Raw genomic sequence first — 26,924 nt, forward strand, 5'->3', positions numbered from 1 at the left:
GCTAGGCCGGGGAAGAAGGCGATGACCCAGCTGAAGTGCATCTACACTAACGCACGCAGCATGGGTAACAAACAGGAGGAGCTGGAAGCCATCGTGCAGCAGGCAGGCTACGACTTGGTTGCCATCACGGAGACGTGGTGGGACCGCTCCCACGACTGGAGTGCTGCAATGCCTGGCTATCGGCTCTTCAGGAGGGACAGGCAGCACAGAGGGGGTGGTGGCGTGGCTCTCTACGTTAGAGAATCTTTTGATGTTGTGGAACTCCAGGCTGGGAATGATAAGGTTGAATCCCTGTGGGTTAGGATCCGCGGGAAGGCCGGCAAGGCTAGCTTCCTGGTCGGGGTCTGTTATAGACCGCCGAACCAGGATGAGGAGACGGATGAGGAGTTTTATAGGCAACTGACAGAAGTTGCAAAATCGTCGGCGCTTGTCCTCGTGGGGGACTTCAACTTCGCGGACATATCCTGGAAACACAACACGGCACAGAGAAAGCAGTCTAGGACGTTTCTGGAGAGCGTGGGAGATAGCTTCCTGACGCAGCTGGTCAGTGAACCTACCAGGGGTGGTGCCCCGCTAGACCTTCTCTTCACTAACAGAGAAGGACTGGTGGGAGATGTGGTGGTCGGAAACTGTCTTGGGCAGAGTGACCACGAAATGGTAGAGTTCTCTATTCTTGGCGAGGCCAGGAAGGGGACCAGTAAAACTGCTGTATTGGACTTCCGGAGGGCTGACTTTGAGCTGCTCAGGACGCTGGTTGGCCGAGTCCCTTGGGAGGCGGTTCTGAAGGGCAGAGGAGTCCAGGAAGGCTGGGCGCTCCTCAAGAAGGAAATCGTGATGGCACAGGAGCGGTCCGTCCCCACGTGCCCAAAGACGAGCCGGCGTGGAAGAAGACCGGCCTGGCTCAACAGAGAGTTGCGGCTTGTGCTTAGGAGAAAAAAGAGGGTTTATAATCTTTGGAAAAAAGGGCGGGCCACTGAGGAGGACTACAAGGATGTAGCGAGGCTGTGCAGAGAGAAAATTAGAAAGGCCAAAGCTCATCTGGAGCTCAACCTGGCTACTGCCGTTAAAGACAACAAAAAATCCTTTTACAAATATATCAACGCGAAACGGAGGACTAAGGAGAATCTCCATCCTTTACTGGATGCGAGGGGAAACCTAGTTACTAAGGATGAGGAAAAGGCTGAGGTGCTTAATGCCGCCTTTGCCTCAGTCTTTAGCGGCAATACCGGTTGTTCTCTGGATACCTAGTGCCTTGAGCTGGTGGAAAGGGATGGGGAGCAGGACGTGGCCTTCGCTATCCATGAGGAAATGGTTGGCGACCTGCTGCGGAGCTTGGATGTGCGCAAGTCGATGGGGCCGGATGGGATGCACCCGAGGGTACTGAAAGAACTGGCAGAGGAGCTGGCCGAGCCGCTTTCCATCATTTATCGGCAGTCCTGGCTATTGGGGGAGGTCCCAGTTGACTGGCGGCTAGCCAATGTGACGCCCATCTATAAGAAGGGCCGCAGGGCAGACCCGGGGAACTATAGGCCTGTCAGTTTGACCTCAGTGCCAGGAAAGCTCATGGAGCAGATTATCTTGAGGGTCATCACGCGGCACTTGCAGGACAAGCAGGCGATCAGGCCCAGTCAGCATGGGTTTATGAAAGGCAGGTCCTGCTTGACGAACCTGATCTCCTTCTATGACCAAGTGACGCGCTTGGTGGATGAGGGAAAGGCTGTGGATGTGGTTTACCTTGACCTCAGTAAGGCTTTTGACACAGTTCCCCACAACATTCTCCTCAAGAAACTGGCTGCTCGGGGCTTGGACTGGCGTACGCTTCGCTGGGTTAGAAACTGGCTGGGTAGCCGGGCCCAGAGAGTTGTGGTGAATGGAGTCAAATCTGGTTGGAGGCCGGTCACTAGTGGTGTCCCCCAGGGCTCAGTACTGGGGCCGGCCCTCTTTAATATCTTTATCGATGATCTGGATGAGGGCGTCCAGTGCACCCTCAGTAAGTTTGCAGATGACACCAAGCTAAGTGCGTGTGTCGATCTGCTCGAGGGCAGGAAGGCTCTGCAGGAGGATCTGGATAGGCTGGAGCGATGGGCTGAGGTCAACTGTATGAAGTTCAACAAGGCCAAGTGCCGGGTCCTGCACCTGGGGCGCAACAACCCCAAGCAGAGCTACAGGCTGGGAGATGAGTGGCTGGAATGCTGCCTGGCCGAGAAGGACCTGGGAGTATTGGTTGATAGTCGGCTGAATATGAGCCAGCAGTGTGCCCAGGTGGCCAAGAAGGCCAACAGCATCCTGGCCTGCATAAGAAGAAGTGTGGCCAGCAGGTCTAGGGAAGTGATTGTGCCCCTGTACTCGGCTCTGGTGAGGCCGCACCTTGAGTACTGTGTTCAGTTTTGGTCCCCTCGCTACAGGAAGGACACGGACGTGCTCGAGCGAGTCCAGAGAAGGGCGACCAAGCTGGTGAGGGGTCTGGAGAACAAGTCTTACAAGGAGTGGCTGAGGGAGCTGGGCTTGTTCAGCCTGGAGAAGAGGAGGCTCAGGGGCGACCTTATCGCTCTCTACAGTTACCTTAAAGGAGGCTGTAAAGAGGTGGGGGTTGGTCTGTTCTCCTACGTGCCTGGTGACAGGACGAGGGGGAATGGATGAAAGTTGCGACAGGGGAGTTTTAGGTTGGATGTTAGGAAGTACTTCTTTACCGAAAGGGTTATTAAGCATTGGAACGGGCTGCCCAGGGAGGTGGTGGAGTCACCATCCCTGGAGGTCTTTAAAAGACGTTTAGTTGTAGAGCTTAGCGATATGGTTTAGTGGAGTACTTAGTGTTAGGTCGGAGGTTGGACTCAATGATCTTGAGGTCTCTTCCAACCTAGAAATCTGTGATACTGTGATACTGTGATACTGTAAATAACCAGACTAGAGAGAAACTGGGCAATAGCCAATAACATTTATAATGCTATTGCAACAACAAACTCACAGTCCTCCTGTGCTTTCTTCCTGGGAACACTGATACATATCGTTCAGTGACTACAAGTAGGAATCTATTTTTGGAAAGTATTCATCAATAAGGGTTTTAAGACTCATGAAAGGATATGCAGAAATCAAGAGCTTCCTGACAGAAAGGCTAAAGACCCTTCAGATAACAATATGTTTATAATCAATCTAGAAAGTGTATAAAGTCCATTTGCTCCTAGATTTCTTGATGTCTAAAACCACACAGTCCTTTCGAATAAAGCATTTGGACAAGTAACAGGGACTATTAAAATAATATATATAGCAAAACTTTCTTATTGAGAAATCTATAACAATCAACTGTAGAGGAAACAAATTGAGCTACTTGATCTGGCTTGAGGTCAGTTGTTAAAAATGTATAGTAGAACCCAAAATTAATAAAGTTTGAAATCAAAAATGATAATGTCTGCCTGTAAGTCCACCAGAACTTACTAGAAAAGCCCATGTCTTATTGTAAGGTGGTATACTCAGAAAAGACCAAGCATTTTTTAGTTGCTTATATTTGCTTCAAAGAAAAGCAAAAGGTATTCTTGTCCACCCAAACAAGAGATGGCTGTCTGGATTCAGACTCCTTTGTGTAATATTTGGATATGCAAATATGTTGATGCGAACTCCCCTGCCTTCATTCCAGGCTGATTAGACGTGACAACAGTTTCAATCTCCAAGCCATACAACAACATTAATACACAGTAATGTCTAAGATGATGAGTCCTTCTGAAAGAAGGTGATCTTGTGCCTCCCACTGGTTTGCATATGTTTATTGATCCAAAATAAATAAATAAATAAATAAAACTCCTTAACCTCTGGAGCCTAGATTTGTGATTTCATTTTTAGAGAAAAGTATGCCTTCTGTATCTGATTAAACACAAAAGTATGAGAGGCCTTATTGCTTCTTCATTACAGTGTGTGAAATGCAGGAGGGACAGGGAGAAAATACAGAATAAGAAATGTTATTACACTCTACATCTCAGTGATTCCTCTGAAAAGCATTGAGTCTCTGGCTGTGACCTTTACCTTTCCATTGCACTCTCTTCCTGTACTTTCCATTACAATGCCACTGTATAAAATACTTCCCTTAAGGAACGTAGGTAGAGAACACTGCAAGCTTCTTTGAACACTGGTCTGACTTGGATCTGGTCAGCTCCTACCATGACATATTAGGTATTTTAGGCACTAACATCTGAAGTCAGTGATAAAAGTAACTGCACTCAGAGACTGTCCTTATGCCTGATCCAGTACAATTAGAAAATTGCAATGACCACTCCTTGATATCAGCACAAGTCTTCAGGTCTATACGGGGTACATTTTGAGTCTTCTTAACTCCACACAAGTGTACAATTTCTTGTTCTGGGCACAGGCAGTATAATGGGATCCTGGTAGCTGCTGACCGAGAGCTCACACTCCCTGTCACTCCACTGTGACAGTGTCCAGTCCCAGAGCAATCTGTCCTATGAAATATAAAGGTTCTTGCCTTTGCTTTATTTCACAGTGGTACAAGCAAGGTATCAGAAGTATGAGATCATCCCAAAGGGGTTTGGACCTCAAAACTGCTTTTGCGCCTATTACAGGAACAGGTTTCTGATGATTAAAAGATGACATGACTGAATCATTTAAACTGGTTAAGGTTTAGTTTAAAATTAAACCGGATGGTATATTTTACGTTAGAACTAGAAAAGAGGTGTTTAAATTAATAAACTAGGAATAAATAGACATTAGAAGAATCTACATCAACATCTTTTATGCGATAAGTGAAATAGATTTGCCAGAGAGACGGTAGGATTGAGCAGTGAGCTGTCTTTTTTTCAGTAAAAATAGTATGAACAAAGTACATTTCATTAGGTAAGTTAAATATATTAGTCAGGCCTTGGCTTGGAAACTGCTCTGTTGTAACCCAGTACTTTTTTTTTTTTTTTTTTTTGAGTATCCCAAGGCTGAGTATATTTTAGTGGTTTCTTATATAATTTAAGGGGACTTTTTTTCCCCATTTGCTAAAATAAATAAATAAACAATAAATAACAGCTTAAAAGTTGATATATAGAGGATAGCATCAAAGAGTACAAGACATTAAAAATGCATTGCTTCCTTCTGGTCTTACACAATGTTGCAGTTCTGAGCCATTTAAGCCAGTTTATCATTTGAATGCCATATATTATAAAAGGCATATTTCCTATTCTCTCTCCTCTTTTCTCACATTAAACTCACAAAATATAGTTTTATTAAAAGGGGAGGTGGAATGCTCTCAGAAGTATAGTTTAAGTCCTCCTGTTCTAACAGCAATACTAACCAAGTTTATTATGGTAAAATTCAAACTAAAAGTTATATTTAATTCAGTCTAAAAGCATCAATTTATTCCTTAAGTAGGCTTGTGAATAAAAGTGTTACTTTTTTTAAAACAGAAAACATCCCCTCACTTTCACTGGAACAGTGAACAGATTAAACCATTAATTTATTTGTAAAATGTCTGCAAACTTAAACCTGAATATCTATTTTTCACAAAAGTTCCATGCTTTTTAGTCAATAAATGATTGGAATAAGTGATATGAGTGATTAATCATAAATTATGTTAACATATCTATCAATTAAAGTCAGCTACTCACCGTGAACAATTTGACTTACTTTCCCATATAGACTACTGATTGTTTGATTATTGCTGATTTTTTTGTGAATTACATATAATTCCATGCATAAACTGGTCACTGTTATTAAAAGCAGTGGAACTTCTATTCCTAAAAATTGTGACCATAACACTTTAAAATTTCATTCTATTATGTTCTAGTTATATACAATAGTTTATGCTGGGCTGAGATGCCCTATCCTGCAACTATCACTAATTCAATGTCTTTATTTTCCAAAATAAATTATCAGAGAGGCTGCTCCTTTCTCTGTTTTGCAACAGAGTGATGGTATAGCCAGGCACAGCATATGTAAGAAAATAAAAGTAAGAAAATCAAGTAAGAAAACTACAAAAAACAAAAACAAACAAAAAAACCCACCACACACAAAACATAGCAGCAATGCACCAAGAAAGGCAATGTTAACTGTTAGTACATCAAATCTGGAGGAGAGCCCAAATTATTACAGAATTCAGAAGCTAAAGTTTAGTTTTGTTTCATATGTATATATATATATTTATGATTCCATGGACTACAAGAAATTCATTTGTCTAAAGTGTCTTAGAAAAAATAATTAATTTGTAATGATAAAATTCACATGCATTTTTTCTGGACATTGCGCTGAAGCTGTTTTAGTGTTCTTCTGAACAACAGTAAATTGATGGAAAATAACCTTTTTCTTTCTGCCTCCACTTGCCCGTCTCTATAGTGGCTTGCTGGGGAAGATAAAAAAACATCACTAGAACAATCATGGCTATATAACAATCATAACAATAGCGTGCTGAAAAGTGAAGCTTCCAGTTTGTGAAAGATAAAGGGGAACTTTTTATTTATTGGTGTTCAGTGCCTCATGTTTGTCCCCACAGGAAGAAAATTCCCCAAATTGTAATTCCTTATGAATAGAAATACTAATAAAAATTGGCATAAAAACACCGGAGCTGGACATTTCTGGTAAGTAATGGGCTTCCCAGGCTCTGCAGCTGACTTTCTCTTCAGAATCATGGCTGACATGCTTTGAAAGTGACAAACAGCAATTTCGCTCTGCATCAGCCTTCCCTTCTCCCTGCTCTTCTCTCCTATCATCATGCAAAAAAATGACAAAGGCTGCCACATGAACCACTCAGGCCTGGATTTTGTGGGTTTCCATGATCCCTAGATTTAATGCAGACCCATTTGACAAATTATTCAGTATTTTTGCTCTTGTGGTTTTGTTTTGTTTGGCTTCTATGTCCCACTGTTTGTTGGCTCCATTCCAGATCCAGTGATCTTAGAAACATGTCATGGCACAGAGATGAAGCTGATTGGCCTGGATTACCAGGACAGAAAATTGTATCCCTTTGGAAATCTCTCTGGAAGTGAACATAAACTTCATGGACCCAAGAGGTTTGAGTGCATTAACATTTCACTTTTTTTTTTTTTTTTTTTTTTTTTGGTGATGGAGCTTCACTTTGCCAGAAGATACACTACATATTCTAATTGCAGTAATGATGCTAAGGTAACAGACAATTTTCACAACACAATATTATGACTTTTTTTTTTTTTTTCCCAGAAAACACTATTGAGTAAAAAACAAGTAGAACTACTCAGCTGATTCACTTCTGTTACTCTGGCTGTGTATTATTTTCTTACAATAATATAGTTAATCATTTTGAAATTCCTCTCCTCTCCTCTCCTCTCCTCTCCTCTCCTCTCCTCTCCTCTCCTCTCCTCTCCTCTCCTCTCCTCTCCTCTCCTCTCCTCTCCTCTCCTCTCCTCTCCTCTCCTCTCCTCTCCTCTCTCCTCTCCTCTCCTCTCCTCTCCTCTCTCCTCTCCTCTCCTCTCCTCATCCAACTTCATGTTCACCCTCACTAGCAGTAATTGCATTTTATTCCTGGAACAATGCACAGTTCAGTTGCAGAGAATACTACAAAATGCAATAAACCCAACTCTTGCTAATTAAAGGAGAAACACACACATTCTTAAATATGATTACTTGCTATTTTGAGAGGCTTTCATTTGACATTTTGTCACCTCTTAAATATCTCCAAACAGCAGTTTGATTATCTTGAAAATTATTAAACTAAGGAAGTAAGTACCCTTTTATTCAGAAATTATGGCTGAATTTTGATTTTTATAATCTAAAATTTTGCTTTACTTTGTAAGCCACGATAAAATCAGAACAAATATAACAATAGATGCAACATAAAATTTCAGCTTACTTTACCAAGATGCTTACTATACGACTGCATATTTTAATGGCATGTTTGTACAAGATTTATTGCTGTTTTGTGGGTTGGATAGCTCAGGCAAAATGGCAATTTTAAGCTATAGCTAGCCAGGTTATGTATATGCTGACAATATACGTACAGGCTACAGAGAGCAAGAGACAAATGGAGAGGGAAAGAAGGAGTGTGTGTGCGCTATGCTGAAATAATCTAGATAGGAAAAAGCATTTTAAAAACAGTAATGAAAAAATATGTCATCCCCCCCAGCAGTTTTCTTTTTTAATTATTATTTTATTTTTACTAATGTGTTATTTGCATACCACTGTCTTTAATGAGACCTTAATGAGGTCAATGAAGTTACCTTGACATGGTACCAACATTAAATGAGATGAGAATCATTTTTTTCTCAAACAAGGTAAGAAAGACACTATTTCCAATATATGTTTGAAAACATACTTGCAAATTAATTAAGAGGTAGACTGAAAGAATTGCTTAAAATATCTGGTACAGTTTCTGTGTACTTAAGTATATTCAACAAAGTGCTCATTACGTAGATTCTTAAATGATAATACAGAAATATCACTGAAAGTCCGAATTACTTTTACTCATCAGTACTACCTATTCCCTCTCAGTTAAAAATCCTTGTCTTCTGTCAAAGAAAAAGGAGAAGCAAGGTTAACATGATAATGAAGTACCCTGAATACACACAGCTTAGCGGTCCATCACATTTGCAGTATACCTCATCTCGAATTTGCTAATGGTTTGAAAACAAAATAATTAAATGCTCCATTCTCCAGCCAAGTTGTTTCTTTGAGTGATTGATAGCCATTTAAAACAAGCAAAATGCAGCATCTGCACTGAAAAGAAAAAATGTATTTCAATAATATTTATATACACATCGAAGTATGTTCCATGCTCTCTCTTAGTGAGGTCATCTGACTCTGGACTTGGCAGATCCATTTATGATCTGCTTCTACTGCCTGAATGAAAGTGGAAAACAGAAGGCTGGTTAGGGTCATGTTTGATCTTGATAGATCAAACCCTCCCATCCTCTGTTCTCCCTAAACTGACACAGTTGAATTCCTGATGAGGCAGCTCATTCTCTCTCCATGGTTGCTTGGGGAATTGGGTACTCAAGTTTAACTCATTGTGACAGGCTGTGTGCCATGTGACCTTGCGATGTTTACATCTTCATAATTGTACTGCACTAATGTTGAGCAGCCAAGAGTGAAAAGCAAATTATTCAGAAAGTTTCAAGGTTAAGAGTCTCTTGTATTATCACCTGCTCCTCCTAACACTTGCATTCCAGACCTCCTCCACCTAACAAAAAGAAAATAACAAAACAGAATTGTAATTAGGCTGAGAGAAAATATCATACTAGAGCACGGTTTTAAAACACACAGTATGCCAGGCTCTTATTTCTGTTCATTCTTTTTCTTAATTTATCCCATTATCCTGTGTAAACAGAATGAAATCTATTAAAACAGGTTCCTTTCTTCTTTAACACAGGAATTCCAACCTGCAGCCAGAGCCACAACACAACAGTGAGCTGTATCTAGATAGCTGTATTATACTCCCTTAAATGTTTTTTTTACAAGCTTGTGGTATTTTTTTCTTTCTTCATGTTGCTTATTCTAAAAGATTGCTTAAACTATCTAGGGACTGATGATACAAATTCTACATATAAAGCCCATTCCCAAATACTGTCCTAATTTCTGGGATAGAACCAAGTTTTCTCTAGCCTTTCTTCTGCCTAGTCTCATGATTCTTCAATTTCTGACTGTACAGTGGCTGTATTTTTTTTAAAGAGTTCATCAAATCCTTTTGATCTTATAGGAATTAGTATACTAGCCGTAAATGTTTCTTTCAGATATCTATGTCTAGAATCTCAGCATCTAATTTCCTGGAGTTCCTAACACTTACATTTTATTTAAAAAAAAAAAAAAAGAAAAAGAGTGTCCTCATCATGACATCATCAGATCAAGTTCCATGTAGGCCCAACTTCTTATACTAGGTAGGATTTAAGAACTTGAGTGACTGTCCAGTTAGACAGGATTACACTAAGGGAGGACTTCCACTTATCTCTCCGGAATAGACATTTTTGTACATGGACAACTGAAGTGAAGAACCCAAGTTAAATAATGGGGCACCTGTTGAATAGAGACACATACAGAGATAGACAGTCTGGATGGATGGAGTCATTGTCTTGGTCTTAAGCTAACTGCAAAAATCTAAGTCCCAGTTTAGGTGATTATTTATTACCATTCTTTAAATGATGAGACAAGTAGTGACAAGGATAGAAACAGGTAGTCAGTTCCAGTGAGAAAAGCAAAAGATTGACAGAATAATGAAAGTGAGGTTGGGGGAAGGACTATACACCATTTGTACAGGGCTCAGATGCATTGGTGTGAAAATGTTTACAACACGGAGCTCACTCTGATGCAATAAAAAATTTGTTCATACCAGGGGAATTAATTTGAAACTGTCACCATACTGTGAATCACTGTGAAAACTCAGGTCAGCACTTCACACATAAACACTTGGTTAATCCAAAAGACAAACTTATGCATCTCCAGAGTTTACATCAGGTGAAAAGGTTTCGGAAATCTTAAATTTGAACTTAGTACTAAGTTAATACTAAGCCTGTACTTTAGCATCACCGTACTTTGTCAAATGTAGCTTGAGAAGACTATCATATTTATCAGAATTTGTATCTCTTTCTTTTTCCAAGTAACTAATCATTGGTGAGCTCACAACAACAAGGACTGCTAATCCCACTTTGAGAATTAGAAGCAAGGAGATGATTTTAAATTAGATTCAGAAAGAGGGGAAAGAGGCTAGCTTTACTTTTGTTGGAAAAGGGAAACTTTGTTGTGACTGAAAAGAACATTTCTGAATTCTCAGAGAAGACCAAAGAGATTAACCTTAATCAACCTAGGACCCAAATTTAGGAGATGGTAGGGAATTTGACTAAATAGTGTGAAAATAAGTAGCTGAAAAAGAAATGTGAGCCAAGGAAAACACTGAAAGGGAGTCTTTTATGCATTAAGCTACATATTGATAGATTAAGTTGAAACACCTGCTGTTAAGCAGTTTTGGAGCTTCTCACTGGGTCTGCTCCAGCAGAACAAAGGAACTCTCTTGTATGTTTCCTGGGGAGAGGACTGGCCCTGACTTCTCAGACAAAAGAGCTCAGGACTGATCCATCAGGATATGCCAGTTTTTAATAAGATGTATCACGGAGACAGTGACTTGCACTGGGTGCTTGCCATTAGTATAGATTTATACTTGTATCTTCTGGTAGTAAAATTCCATGTGTAAAGATTGTGGGTGTTTGTATTTATGTGTATGTGTTTTTAAGAGGGAGAAAAAAATGAGGGAGAAGCATGCATGTGCATATGAACAAATAGATAAAATAAACAATGATTAACATTAGTATTGGCAGGATGATGATTTGGAAAAATGATAGCTAAAACTGCAATATAATGTATTAACATTAGAAAAAAAAAAAGGTGAGCTCTGGGACTGCAAATTGCAGAAGCTTTAGCCCATGCTAAAGGCATTCTAATTTAATACCTGTAGGCAGCTGCCACATTTATTAATTCATGTGTCCATTATTTTCTACATCTGTACTTAGACATAGCCAAAATGTCCAGTAACATGTTATTATCTTAATGTCATTTTGAATACTTGAAAGAGTAGTAAATGAGCTAATATATTCACATTTTCATTAGTGGACTGACTTTAACCCACTACAATAGGTCTTCTGCACTCACAGTTTAAAAATCTGGAGTGGTAGAGAAGTGTAAAAGCTGCAGTAATCAAATAATCAAATATTATATCATACTGTAAAGGGTCAGATTCAGCTTTCCACACTGAGGAATCTTATTGAAATGCTTTCTGTGAGATAATACAGGTATCAGAAACTCATCTTTAATTATATTTTCCAGAATCTAAATGTGGAAAAAGAGGTATAATTTGACACAACCTTGTGAAGTAAGTCTTGCAATGCCAACAATTTATTCAAGGGATATTAAGACATATTTTCAAGAACTATTTATGTTCAGCCTTACAGTGGCACAATTTAGATTTCCTACTTGATAGTGGAATTCCCAGCACCTAGTTAGGTACTTTGGGCTGTACTTTGACAGTCTGTTATGGCATTTAAACTTAAGAACAGCTCAGAAAACCTGCAATCCAGAGGTGCTAAACTGGTGTAGGAAAGAGTGGAAAGAAATAGGTCACACATAGTCATTAGTCTTTGACTACACAATCAGTGCTTGCTGTACATGCACAAACACAACTAAGTATTGACTGACAACATGTTGAGCAGATAGAAACAAGTTCTGTGAGAAATGCTGAGGAAACTGTGAGAAGTGTTGTGGTTTCATCCCCCAAAGGAATTATCACCTATCAGGGGTGGAAAAATGCCTCTCACATTTAGGATTCACAGCAAGGAACAATTACCACAGAGTTAGCAACCTATGTGAGGTCATTTCTTTCTTAAAAAATATAAAAATGTTCCGGCAGCCCTTTACCAAACATTTCAGTGGCTAGCACAGTCATCAGGAGTACAGAAAATCAGTTTCAATTTCCTCTTTGCAGATCTGCAGTACGTATTTATACTCTGCTGTCTCTGAGGAAAATGTTTTTTGCAGTGGGACTATTAAAATGCTCTCAGGCAGCTCGCTGTCAGTTGCTCCCACTGAAGCTGCTTTGCTTTCTGCAATTAACTGAAGGATCACCAAAGACAGGATTTAAACCTAACTCTTCCACATGCATGCCTTTACTGCAAGCTACGCAGTTGTTCTTTCCCTTCTGCCATCACCTATTGAATATTTAAAATCTTGGCCAAAGCAGATTTGTTTCAATGGGGAAGAAAGAGAGGAAGAAACCCATCCCAGGATCCCAGCTGCTCAATTATTTGAGAACATTCCTGAAAAACACTGAAAAGCCAAACTTAAATTCTTCCTTCGTATCATAACTTAGAACTTTGATCTCATAGAATTGAATAAACTGTGCAAACCAAACTTTCTTTGCCCATTGTCAGATGTTCTCACAGTATGGCTACTGGATTGGATCTGGCAGGGAAATACCTGCTTTGCAAATTATGCCAGGACTAGATGTAATGCAAGTCTTAAATGATACACAGTTCTGTACATAGCCAATAGCAGAAATGCAGGTGCTTAGGGAAGTAGTATCTTTTGAGATTGTAATATAGTGGGCATTTTGGCTTTCACGTAGATAGTTTAGTGTCTAAATTCCCTTTGATAATCTGTCAAGTATTGTGCTTTTGCTCTATATCAGCATAATCTTTTCATATACTTTCAAAGATTGCTGTGGAGAAGTGTATGAATTTTGTGATTTTTTCCTCAAAGGAGGCAGCTTTCTGTGATGAATAAAGAGGATGAATTTCATACAGTCCTATTACCTTACAGTCTCCTGCCACCTCAGTTTCTGCTGAGCAATCTGGCACATTTGCAGTTTAGTTTGCTAGTGACACAATCTTCACTGACAGGCTATGAACACTAATGGATTTCTCTCCTTGTGCAGTGAAATTAAATAGCATCTTCAACTCCATCAGGAACACTGACAGTACCATCTACATAAGAAAACAGGCCAGACAACATTACCAATGTGACAAATGTTCCCAAAGGTTTATCATACATTAAGTCTTTGCAGGGTGGCTGGGGGTTGCCAGTAGAATTCTCTGAGCAGGGCACAGCTGTCATCTTCATTTGATTAACACTCCATCCTGGATAAAGAGTAGAAGATATAATAGCTAAAGTACCCCTAACTTCTCACAAGCAACATAAATTGGCAAAAAAACAACACAGGTTACCAGTGCACAGCCTGAGGTATCACAACCCTAATGTGAGCAAAGTGAAGTGCAATGCTCAATGGCCCACCTTAGAGCTATACAGATAGTCAGTCCAATTAGGCATTCTTTTGTCTGTGTAATGGCCTGGTAGCCTTCACAATCACATCTGCTGAGCTGATTTTGTACATGCATTGGTTTCTGTTCAACAAGGCCAACAGGCAAAAGTATTGATCTCCTAAAACACATCCTTTCTTAAGGGAATGCTGCAGAGATTTTTAGAATCATAAACTCATCAGAGATAGGCTCTTTGCACTGCTAGAACTGTAGATGCTGTGTAAAATGCACAGCGGGTAGTTGTTAGCTTTTAAGACTCCTTTAGTGTCTTTTCCACCTTGAGCAAGAAATAGAAAGTACTTTTAAACTCACAAGATTTTTTTTTTTTTTTTAACAAAAACAACATGGACTTATGGAAATAAATGACAAAAAGCTAATTGCAATTTGATAATGTTTCTTTCCTTAGCCAATGGTTAGACAAAGAATCAGCTGACCTGAACTTAAAAAAACAGCCACTGCCCAAAGAGAAGCTAACATTATGAAAAAAAGAAATATCCTTAAATAGCTTCTTAGACTTATCAGACAGATATATTTTACTTGTGTCATATCTCCAGAAAGAGGACATATTTACAAATGTTCATATTATTCTGTAGAGGAAATATATATATACTGTGTGTTGTGTATTTATATGTCTGAATAGGATGTGGTGAAGCTGAATCTGTCATCAGGCCTGATGGATTAGTTCTGATGGCCACATCAGAATAAAGGGTTGCCTAACAAAAACTGTGTGCCAGCAAGAAGTTTGTCATCAGCTGGTAGGAGAAGGTAGTGCTATTTCAACCCCCAACATTTCAAAATGACTCTGCTGTTCCAGAAATAAGGTACTCCTTTTTTTTTTTTTTTTTTTTTGATAAAGGAAACTCATAGAATAAAAAAGTTTACTATCACTTTAGTGTGCTGAAGAAATATTTTATGCCTGTCTAATTTTGTCTTATTCTATGAAGTAATCCAGCATTATGTCAGCTAAAATCCTTGGTTAACTTTTCTCACTTCTTGTCTATTTCTTTTTCTGCTGCCTTGAGCACTCTCTGTACCCTGGCAAGAGGTCCCTGCTTTGTGATACAGAGGACAAAATTCTGAAGTTGATGAAAAACTCCCATTGAGTTCTACAGTGTCAAGGTGAGAACCTCACATCTAACTCAGCTTCTAGCTGTTGTTTCAAGTTACTTTTCAATTTGTTCCTCTTGACTTTAAAAACTTTAATGCACTTGTTCCATATTGCTTTGTTGTGTCTTTATGCTTTATTTCTTTCTTAAGTTTCATGCTATCTGAAAACCTCCTTCCTGTTTCTCTGCCTCATTAACTTACCATTCCATTGCAATTCTCAAAGGAAAATACATAGTTTCTCTGTTACCAAACTAGGGTCTGAGTCTAATCTCTGAGTAATTCTGTACTGGTGTAAAGAATATTGATTTCAGTGGTTTTAGTTTCAATTTACACCACTGAAAGAAGGATGTGACTGCGGACATCATTTCTCTGTTTCTGTTATATTATTATCTTATTCTGGAAGAGTATTATCTACCTTTGTAAAACCTTTGGGATGCAATTTGTATGAACCACACTATACATAATAAAGTTGAATTGTTATGTTTTGACTTGCTTTAAAGATAAAGCACTAGATTTTCATCCCAGTCTTAACTAGATCTCTCCCTTTGTATTGATTTCTTTAGGCAGCCAAGTGTGAAGAATGTGGGAGATGTCTGTAATAGTTTATTAATATTATGTGTTCTATTTGTTTGCCTGATTATTATAGTTGTGTTTTTTCCTGCAGATTACAAGGTGGTTAATTCAAGCAGAGAGTCCTTTGGGCCATAGAATTCATTCCCAAACTTAGAGAGTGCGGGTACTACAAAGCATGGAATTTACCTGTAACTACTCACGTTTCTCAACCTGATTTATAAAATGCAGACGTTCCCTAAATTCTAGGGTCACTCAGCTACTACCGAAGGAATTTGGTCGGTTGGTATTGTTTTATTATTATTTTATTTGATTGTTTTTCTGATCTTTTTGGCTCTTTTTTTTTTTCCTTACATTATATATTTTGTTCCTGGCCCTTCTTTATGATGAAATGCAATGCTTATTAGGTCATAACTCCTGGAAAAAATATTCTGTAAGGGAAGGAGCCCTATTAGATTTATTAAATTCTGCTGTGTACCACTGTAGTGCTGGGACCAACTGAAAGCAGTAGAATCATTCCATTCTACTACAGAGTAGAGGAATTAGAATCTACAGTCAGAGAGCATGGGGATGACAAGCTGAAAGCAGATCTGATTTACAGGTGTGCAAAAGGTAACCAGAAATAGTTGAAGTATTTATTAATGGTATTATCCATTATTAATTTACATTAATATATTAATAGTGAATCCTTCATAAGCTGATTTGGACTTTTTTCTATTATCTTTGTCATTCAGGGGTACTCACTGAGAGGTGTGAAGGAACAATTTTCACTGGAGCTCATTTCTAAACTGCTGGCTTTGTGTATACATTGCTTGGTATTTGCTATTCATAGCATGCAACAGATCACCTGAGCTTAATGGTGTTGTTTCTGCTCCCTGACTAGATGACTAAAAATTTATAAGACTAACCAATGCTGTATAATGAACTTTAGATGAGATTTTCATACCAAGCTAAATCAAGCCAAATTTGAAAAAACTTTCAATACATTATCCATGAATACAAGATAGATGTCCAGTTACTCATGAAAGAATGAAAAAGAGACTTACATAGATCCACAGTCAGAACTATACATACAACTTCCTGAAATCAGATTGTGCTTTATTATCAAAAAGGCTCTTATGTAACTTAAATTTTGTCATTTAATTTCAGTCCCAAATTACTGATATTAAAAGGAACACTGTTTTAAAATATGGCAAAGACATTAGGAAATAAATTTATGTGCAGTATATGGTACCTCTACTTATCAATCTTTAATATTTATTTTAATGGACTTCTGATTTTAAATAGCCACAAAAAGACTTAATTTGGCTTTTTCAGTGTCTGTACATTGTCTATTGTCTTTTACATACAATACAGAATCATCAACTAAAACAAAAGCAGAAAGTATAAAATATAAATTCAGAAAGTCAAATTAAAATATAAAAGCAGAAAAAGTGTTGTGCAGAACACATTTAGAATTGGATTTTTTAAAAATCATCTCAAATGGAGTTTAATCTGATGAAGTAGGATTTCTAAAGTCAAGAAGACTGACATGCTATAGAAGTAGTCAGAATAAAAATTTTAATGGTACTCTCCTTCCCACATCTCTATAATGCTCATGGATCACTTACAGTTTAACTCTCTTATTCCAGACTCTAAACTAAATGCCAGACCTCATAAATATGAAAAGTCTTTTCCTTTCTACATAAATGTATTCTAGTAGGTAGCAGGGATGAGATTTAACAAGATAAAGACTTGGAGCCTTGTTTCACTGAAGTAAATGGAAAGTTTTCTGTTGAATTCCATAATCTCTGACAGTAAGGTAGTATCTCAGATGCTGGAACTGTAATGACAGCCTTTAAAATGCATACATTTAAGATTCTGTGTGGTAAAACTGTGGATGAAAATTTGTGAATGTTTTTTATTTATACAGCTGGTGGAAACAAATTATTCTATTAATATTGGAGACAAAAATGGCTGGAAAAAGTTGGACTTTATATGATATCTAGCCATTATATTTTGAATTACCAATAAAGACAACCAAAAAATAGTTCAGTTTGGGCTTTATAGTGCACTTTTTTGTTGAAGGTAAGAATCTAATTCTGGTTACCTAAAGATATTGGTATTTCCTGTTAATAACACTCATTTAGGGAAAGGCCTTACAGAATATAGTGTAGATTAAACCAAAGTAACATTGCAAAAATGAATAGACTATTACAGAAATATTTTATAATTTATATATATATATTCAAATATAATTTATATTTACTGAAAAATAAGACCCTTTAAAATGATTTAAAAAAAAACACACCTATTTAATTTTCTTTATAATTTTAGAGAACGGCTATGACTTTTATCTTAATATTTTAGGCTGGCTAAAATTCTTTATTTGTTATTATTTGTGTAGTTAAATTCTACAGAACTATTCAATGCAAAGAGTTCAGAGTAAAAAGTCTATCACAAAACACTCGTTTACTCCAAACTATTTTCAATACAATGTGACAATAGAACATTTTGTAGCTAATAGGATATCCACTTTAAAAACAAAGAAGTAATGAACTAATGTTGCTTTTAATCAATCTTACATTTTTTTCTGGTGATGTGTGCAGTATTTTAACGTATATTATATCACAATTACTTGAAGCAGCATGGAGCAGTATCAGAGATTATTCTTTCTAGGGTGCATCCTTGCTTTCTACCTATATCTGGTTTGACATTTTGATGGATACAGATCAGACAACCACTGCTGGTCAATAATTTCATTTATCCATAGGTCGTTTCAACCATGACTAATTTATTATTTTGCATCTGTGTAGATGCTGTCTTCCTCTGCTCTCAGTCCCCTCACATAAGTAGTTCTCGGTGAATTATAAATAATGAGGACAACACAAATTTTTTTTTAATGAACATTTCTTGTGTGATTGTAATAATCAACTTTATTGCTCAGTTCAGTCAAGCTTCTTCCTACATAAGAAAGAAGTGGAAAGGTGCAAGGGACTAAATACCCATACTACTATAATAAGTGCTTTAATGTATCTAAAATCCCTCCTTCTGTGAGCCAGAGAAATATTACCTTCACCTTGCAGATGAGAACCTCTGTTTGTGCAAGACCAGATATGAAATCTGTTGCTCAGCCAGGAGCCATAATTGGAACTCTCGTATCTCAGAGTACCATTCAAGTACCTGGATGACCGTCTGCCTCTCTTTAGGTATATTACTCTTCTTCCAACATACTTAATTGATTATTATGTATTAAGTCAAACGTTTTCTCTGGAGCAAGGTTTAAGCACCACTTTTTTTTTTTTTTTTTTTTTTCAGAAACTCCACAGATCAATAAGGCTATGTGACAGGTACAGGAGAGATTCTAAGTACTGAGCAGTATGATAGAGAGCAATCTAAAGTCATAACTGACATTCGGAAATGATGGGTAACATAGGTTTAACAGTTTGTGGACAATTTAGGCCAGAGTGAGCAATGGTGAAAGAGGTGTTTTCTTCCACTCAGTCCTTAGAGCCACAATGGGACAATTCCAACTCTGTACTTTTGAAAAACCCTATTCAGCGCTGAAAGAACTTGAAGTACATGTGGAAAAAGTTAGAGAAACAGTTTGTACCTCTCAAATATCACTTCTTTGTTTCTAAGGTATGAGACATAAATGTTTTCCAAATATGTAAGTCACCCCGAAGTTGTAGTAAATACAAAACTGACGCTAACACTTGATTTCATGATAACTAAGTATGAAGTACACTTGAACTAAAATAAGGTGGTTTTTTTGTTTGTTTCATTTTAATGCTTTAACCCTACAAAGGAAAAATTGTATTGGCTTTGCAAAGTTTGTAAATCTAGTTTTCAAGCCTCTACAAAACCTCTTTTCATTCCACCTCTGTGTCTTTGATTTTTTTGTAGTGTCTCCCAGAAATTATTAAAGTAGATACACTTTCTTAAACGTGACTTGGTGAGGTGCAAGAACATTACTGTCTTTTTAAAAACTCATGAACAAGGAGAACTGTGCTCTAGAAGACGTATCTGATAAAGTGCTTTCGCAGATAAGATAATTTGGTAACTGATTTTCTAGACAAGTGGAATGAGGTAGATCTAATCTTGAACTTCAGAAAGGCTTTTAGTATGATTCTTTCCTATTGTAAGCCAAATACCTTGGAGGATAGGAGAACTGGACACCGAAAATAGTAAAAAAAAAAAAAAAGGTTCTTAGACTTGACAATCTTATTTTGTCATTAGCCATATACTGCCTATCAGTCTGGTATGGAAGAAAATTTTATTTTTTCACTCACTCACACCTGCTTATTTTAAACTTATAAGTAGACATTAATTACTTCTGTGGATATCACCAGGCAGAGATTCTTATAATACTGATGTCTTCATGTGTGTAACTAAAGGAACATGCTATAGATTTTTTTTTTTTCTCTAAGCTCTAACGGATTTATTCCCTCTTAATTAAATTCCCTGTATTCAAGACAAGAACTGAGCTTTATGGACATTTTATTTGAGAAGCTAATAACGTGTCACCTTCAAAAACACTTTGAAACGTGTAGAAAACACAGGAGAAAATAATCTCATCAACAGTCATAGTTCTGCTTTGGAAATGTTTCTGATAAAGCATCTTTTACTTCACTACACTTAAAGGGGCTCCTTGGGATAAAAATAAATAAATAAATAAATAAAAATAATTTTTTTATACTATTCTATTTCATTCTGTTCAATTGTTTGGCATGATACTTTGTTCTCTGTACAGGTCTTGTACATACATAATTACTACTTGAGCACCAGGCTAGTGAAATATATTTTTATGCCACCACGATCAGAGCCAATACCACTTTGCATCCTCTTATACCATAATGTGTAAAATGCAAAGTTGAAATGTACAGAATTCAAATCTAAGGAACTGGTTCTAAGTTTTAATCCCCTATCAAAGAATAATCTAAAATACAGATCTTTTGTAGTCCTGAGTCATCTGTAATAGATCCTACTGGCAGCCATATTTATTTGATGTCTATCTGTGCTTGACAATTGTATTAATCCATGTTTATTGTCCCACCACTACCTAAGATTCCCTCTGTGCAGGAATATGAACCCAGAGCAGATTGAAAAGGTCAAAGGCAGAAAGAAAGTTATCCTAGAACAAGAATGAGATGCATTTGTATACAAAATTTCCAAACATAACCTGTGCCAATGTTATAACTGCTTCGTCAAGATAACATTCCATCACAGTGAAAGCTTATTGTAAGGAAAGAGAATAATATAATGGTGAGAGGGAACAGTAAAATATTAGTGGATAAAGGTTTTGATTGCAAGGAAAGGCTGCCCATTTGCAATAGGAAGATGATGAAACAAAAACCACAGGAATGCACAAGTGGAACAAGATGCACGTGTGAGAGTAAGAACCATGAGCTGGGAGTGTTTGGTTAACAATAGGCTACCATCTACAATGAAAGAAAGGGAACATACAGATTTTGCTTTGGGCCTTAGAGATTTTAAAAGGAGTAGAATGGATACTAGCAGAAGCTTTGTTTAATAGGATTGAGATAGCAGAAAAGCACTAGTTACTATTAAATTATGACAGGAAAAAAAAAAAACATTTCACAGCTTATATTTAAACTGCAATTAAGATTGGTAGCTCCTTCTGAAAAGAAATATATCCATTCCTCTAATACAGGACAATTTGCCAGACTAAATTTAACCTTTTTATACAATAGTATTTCTGACAAATAGAGACAGATTATTTATTCAATATATGGGCTTGAATATTTGTTACCTTCTGTCTAAATCTGCTTTTAACCATGCAAACTGGTCTTAATACTGGGACCTGCACAGGTCTCCAGCTGCAACCCCCTGAGTTCTTGGAAAGGCAAAGGGGAATTTTGGGGATGTCTTCAGCTGCTCCTGACTCTCACGTCCAAACTCCTTTGTGTTAGAAAAAAGCAGTCGGTGCAGGTCCTCTCAAGCATTTGTTTCCTCTACACCCTCTACTTCTCCTCCTTAATAAATGCGAAGGAGATAAGATAGAAAAACCTCACTGCAATAAAGTTATTCAGAGAAATGAAACAAAACTTGAACAGGATTTTTCATCCCCTTCTTTCATTCCTTCCCATCTTTGTTCATACGATATTCATTATATTTTTTGAAAGATAGGTGGAAAACATAATTCACTCTCATATATAGTATGAAAGGAAGCTTTCAAAAGGCTAATGAAACAGAGAAATTGCTTCAGATCAGTTTGCTCATGAAAAAAATAAAAATAAAAATAAAAATGGACCACCTGTAACAGTGCTAAAGCCAGTGAAATGAGTGACCTGCTGCAGAAGTTAGCTGCACTGTTCAAAAATTCTTCATGGTCTGTTCTATTAGTTTTGCAAAAGCTAACATTAGATATGCTGGTCACAGCTATATGGAATTACAGGAACTGCTACATTAAAATGCCACAGATGAGATTGTTCTTCGGGACTGTACTGTGCCATTAAAGTGGTCTTGAAGTACTTCTGTGCCTGCCCAGAAGTCTGTCTGCATCAACCTCTCAGCCAGACAGCAGAACCTTAGCATGCTCTGCTTATTGTGGTTTACAAAATCCATGAAAAAACAGCTTTTTTCAAAATCAACATTCTTGGAGCCTGAGGACTGAAATAATTTCCTTCCTGTAGGTACATATTTCTCTAGCAATAGAAAAGAAATTGTTTTCTTCTTCACCTTCATGAACAGGATATATGTACAGAGGAAAGAGTCAACACAGTGACTGGAGTAAAACAAACAGGGGAAGATTTCCTGAAGTTCCCTTAGGGGGACTATCAGCACCTGAGGGGAGAGCATCAGGTCTCCCTGTGGGCCATGGGGACTGCCCACGGTGGCAGGGCCTGGAATCCAGGGCCCATTCCACGTCCTCAGCCAGTGGGGAAGCAGGGGGCACTGGGACACCCCAGTACAAGGCACCAGCCACTTCCCTGGGACCTGGGATGGGGATTGATGAGGCCAGGGAGGGATGTGGGCCTGCAGATGGGCCTGGCTTGGCAGGGGCCATGGATATTTTGTGGGAATACACGTCAGGAACAAGCAGAGGTACAGACAAATAGAACTTCTTTGTAAAACTGAGTATCTGTGGGAAATGTTTTTTTCCATGTCCTAATAGAAACAAAAGCTTTTTTTTTTTTTTTTTTTTTCCCCAGAGTTAATTTACTGCAGAAACAGAATTGCAGAGAGTCTGCACAAAAGAACAGAACAGAAGATGGAGATGACAGATAATAAAGACAAGATATATATAGTAAGTTTCGAGGTTAAAAAAAAAAGAACAGAAGTTCAGGCAAATGTGATACTTTAAAATACTGAATGTTCAAAAGACATTATACTGAGATATGACACATGGTTGTGATACTAGGGATATTTGAATACATCAAATCAAATTTATACATGTCATACGTATCTTTAGGACTGACTAGAGACTATATTACTGCTTTAATAGTTAAGCACTTCATAAAGGAACCAGTGTGAGTGAAAGGTAATTAAATATCCGTAGCACAAGTAATACATCATTAAGTTATTAAGTAATATCTCTGTAAGTCCAATACATAGGAAAGCACACATGCTTAAGCATACGTACATATTGCTGTCCTACCAAAACAGCATCTGGGGGTTTGACCTGTTTCAAGGAGACTGGAATATAAGGGATTGATGTAACATGAAACAAACAAACAGTTTTATGGTGAAAAGCCACACAATACAAAGATGCAAAAAGCAAAAGATAAAACCACATGCAAGGAATTTTAGTTGCATCAGACTACTGGTTGCTTTGTTAGCAACTGTGAGTTCTTTCATATTTTAAGATAATAATATTTTTGTTATGATTGGATAGCTCAAAGGAAAAAGAATAACGGGGGAACTTGCTAAATATATTACCTATCTGTGTACTAGTGCAAAGTGTATCAAGAACAAATGGCAAAGACTAAAGGTCTTAGTGTGTAAACAAACCTTAATTAGCCTCTCAGAGACTTAGAAGCCTATATCAGAAGTACAAAAATGGGTAGGAAGAAAAGAATACTTTTATAGTATAACAAAAATCTTTATGTTTTCTCTGAAGCTCAGAAAGATGTGAGAAAAAGACCTATTAAAAGCCTGTAAATAAAGACAAAAAGGGGAATAGAACAAATTAGTATTATAGTAGGGGAGAATAAGACTGATGCACCTAATTTCAGATGAAAGACATGGCCTACTGGTAAAAGGCAAATGAGCATTATAAACAGGCACAGTTTACCAGTAAGTTTTGGAAGAAATTTTGAGTTTTTTAAAAAGAACACTAAAAAAAAACCTCAGGCTGTGCTATCTGCAAGATGTTTCTGAGTCAAGTGAAGGAAATATTTGTAAATGGGTAAGACTGTCAAAAATATCAAATTAATAATTCTCTGTAAATTAATGTTCAAGTGGAGCAAAATAATAGCAATGGATTAAAAATACAAATTTCAGCCAGGCAGATGGGCTCCATGGAAAGAACTTCTAATGAGAGAAAGGAAGTAATATTAAGTTCAGAATAAGTATGCAACTCAGAGGGACTTATTCTTCAAGTGGTATGTGGTTTTATGACAACAAGCAGATAAACTGGAAAAAATGCAGAGGAGAAAAGCAAGAGTGATGAATGACTTAAAATGATTTGGATATTAGGAAAAGCTTTTTTCACAGAAAGGGTGGGCCAGCACTGAACAGGCTCCCGAGGGAAGTGGTTATGACACCAAGCTTGATGGAGTTCAAGAATCATTTGGACAATGCTCTCAGAAATATAGTTTAATTTTTAGGTAGTCCTGTGTGAAGCCAGGATTTGGACTCAATGATCCTTGTGGGTCCCTTCTAATTCAGGATATTTTATATTCTATTCTATATTCCAAATAAATCCAACATGTCTCAGTCCCTTGCATATCATAGAATCATAGAATCGTAGAATCATAGAATCAGAAAATGGCTTGGCTTGGAAGGGACATTAAAGATCATCTAACTCCAACCCCCCTGCCATAGACAGGGATGCTACCCACTAGATCAGATTTTCCAAGGTCTCATCCAACCTGGCCTTGAACACCTCTGTGGATGGGGCATCCACAGCTTCTCTTGGCAACCTGTTCCAATGCCTCACTACCCTTACAGTGAAGAATTTCCACCTAATGTCTAAATCCATCCTCTTTTTGTTTAAGACCATTCCCCCTTACCCTATCATTACGCACCCGAGTAAAGAGTCCTTCTCCATCTTTTTTATAAGACACGTTTAAGTATTTATAGGTCGCAATGAGATCTCCCTGGAGCCTTCTTTTCTCCAGGCTGAACATCCCCAGCTCTCTCAGCCTTTCTTTGTAGGAGGGGTGCTCCATTCCTCTGTTCATCTTTGTAGCCCACTGCTGAACCCTAACAGGTCAACATTCTTCTTGTGCTGAGGGCCCCAGACCTGGATGCAGTACTTCAAGTGGGGCCTCACAAGGGCAGAATAGAGGGGGACAATCAACTCCCTCAACCTGCTGTTCACACCTCTTTTGTTGCAGCCCAGGTTGCAGTTGGCCTTCTGGGCTGCAAGCGTGCACTTCTGGCTTATGTCGAGACTTTCATCCACCAGAACCCCCTAGTCTCTCTCCGCAGGGCTGCTCTCAATGAGTTCTTCTCCCAGTCTATATCGTGTCTGGGATTGCCCTGACCCAGATGCAGCACCTTGCACTTGGACTTGTTGAACCTCATGCAGTTCACATGGACCCACTTCTCCAGCCTGTCCAGGTCCCTTTGAATGACATCTCTTCCTTCTGTTGTATCAACTGCACCACTCAGCTTGATGTCATCTGTAAACCTGCTGAAGATGCACTCAATCCTATCGTCTATGTCATTGATGAAGATATCTCATCCTTCTTTTCCTTTTCTTTTCATATCTCATTTTTTCTCTGTCTTTCACATGCATATGCACACCCATGCCATCTCTTTCTCTTTGGCTCACTCTTACATTTATATATTTCTGGCATCAAGATCATTTTTGAATGGAAAAGGAAGCAATAAGGCAGTTTGAACCATGAGGTCTATACCCACACTTCAACTACCCAGAGAATTATAAATTGTCATGACACTGAGAATACTTTCTAGAACTAAATGCAAATGAAAATACTAACAGAAAATGAAAATGTGACATAGCTGTGTTTGTCGGGGTCTTTAAGCAGGAGGATTACACTGATGATAGCATTTTACATGAATTCCTGTCTTCCAATCGTAAACATCAGAGAGTGGATGAAGTCTTGAATGTTGTTTTATTTGATTTTACTTCTGTAAAACTATTTGTGTAAGATTTACTTTATTTCTGCTTTGTTTCTACATATATAAGCACTGCCTATTCTCAATGCTTAGCTGTTTCTAAATAGTTTTTAAGATGGATTTTAACATCATATCTTTCAGTGCTTCTTGATTTCCAAAGAAGATTGTATTTTTATTCCTCATGATTCACAGATAAGAAAGTCATTCACAGATCAGAAAATGACTTGTGATGAACCTTTCCTGTGATTCATACTGAATTAAACAGAATAAAAAATTTTGGATCCCATAAGTCTATTCTGAAAATGAAGTCTTTGTAATTATATTCATCTCAATCTGAAGTCTGTACTTTAACTTGGCAACTTTAGCATGTTCATGTGAACAGTAAATTTTAATACGACAGGGATTTGGTAAACATTCTCATGATTTTGTTCCCTATGTAAAATTTTCTCACTGATTAATTTTTGTATTCCTAGAGAGTTATCAACACTAGCAGCCGCACTTAAGATTTAAAACACTTTGCCTTTCATTATGCTGTAAAAATAATTAAACATGGGAACAGAAAAGACTGATAGCTACTCTTCCAGTCTAAACTTTAAGATACAACTCTCATTTTAGTTTTTCCTGTAGAACTACAAGCAGTATATCCACAGAAGTGCTAGGAGTTCTTGATGGCTTGTATGATTTCTAAAAATAAAAAAAGTTCTGTTGAAGAAAAATAAAGACTCATTTGTAAGGGTCTTACTTCATCAAATATCTGTTGAAGACTTTGTGCTGCAGGTAAATAATATTTCCAGGTATCCCACATTCATTAATATAAATAACTATCTCAGGAAGTAGCTATATTCGAAAATCCTTTACCAAATATAAATTCAATGAGATATAGACACCTGGATTAGTCTGTGTTGTGGTTTAACCCGGCTGGCAGCTAAACACCACACAGCCGTTCGCTCACCCTCCCCCTTCCCTCTCTGGGATGGGGGAGAGAAACGGGAAAGTGAAGCCTGTGAGTTGAGATAAAGACAGTTTATTAAGACAGGAAAATAATAATAACAATAATAATAATAATAATAATGGTAATAGTATTACTAATAATAATGTGTAAGAAACAAGTGATGCACAATGCAATTGCTCACCACCCGCTGACTGATGCCCAGCCTATCCCCGAGAGGCCGGCCCCCCCACCCCGGCCAGCCACCCCTATATATTGTTTAGCATGACGTCAGATGGTATGGAATACCCCTTTGG

This window comes from Anser cygnoides, chromosome 5, assembly GCF_040182565.1.
Source record: "Anser cygnoides isolate HZ-2024a breed goose chromosome 5, Taihu_goose_T2T_genome, whole genome shotgun sequence".
In the NCBI taxonomy this organism is placed as follows: domain Eukaryota; kingdom Metazoa; phylum Chordata; class Aves; order Anseriformes; family Anatidae; genus Anser; species Anser cygnoides.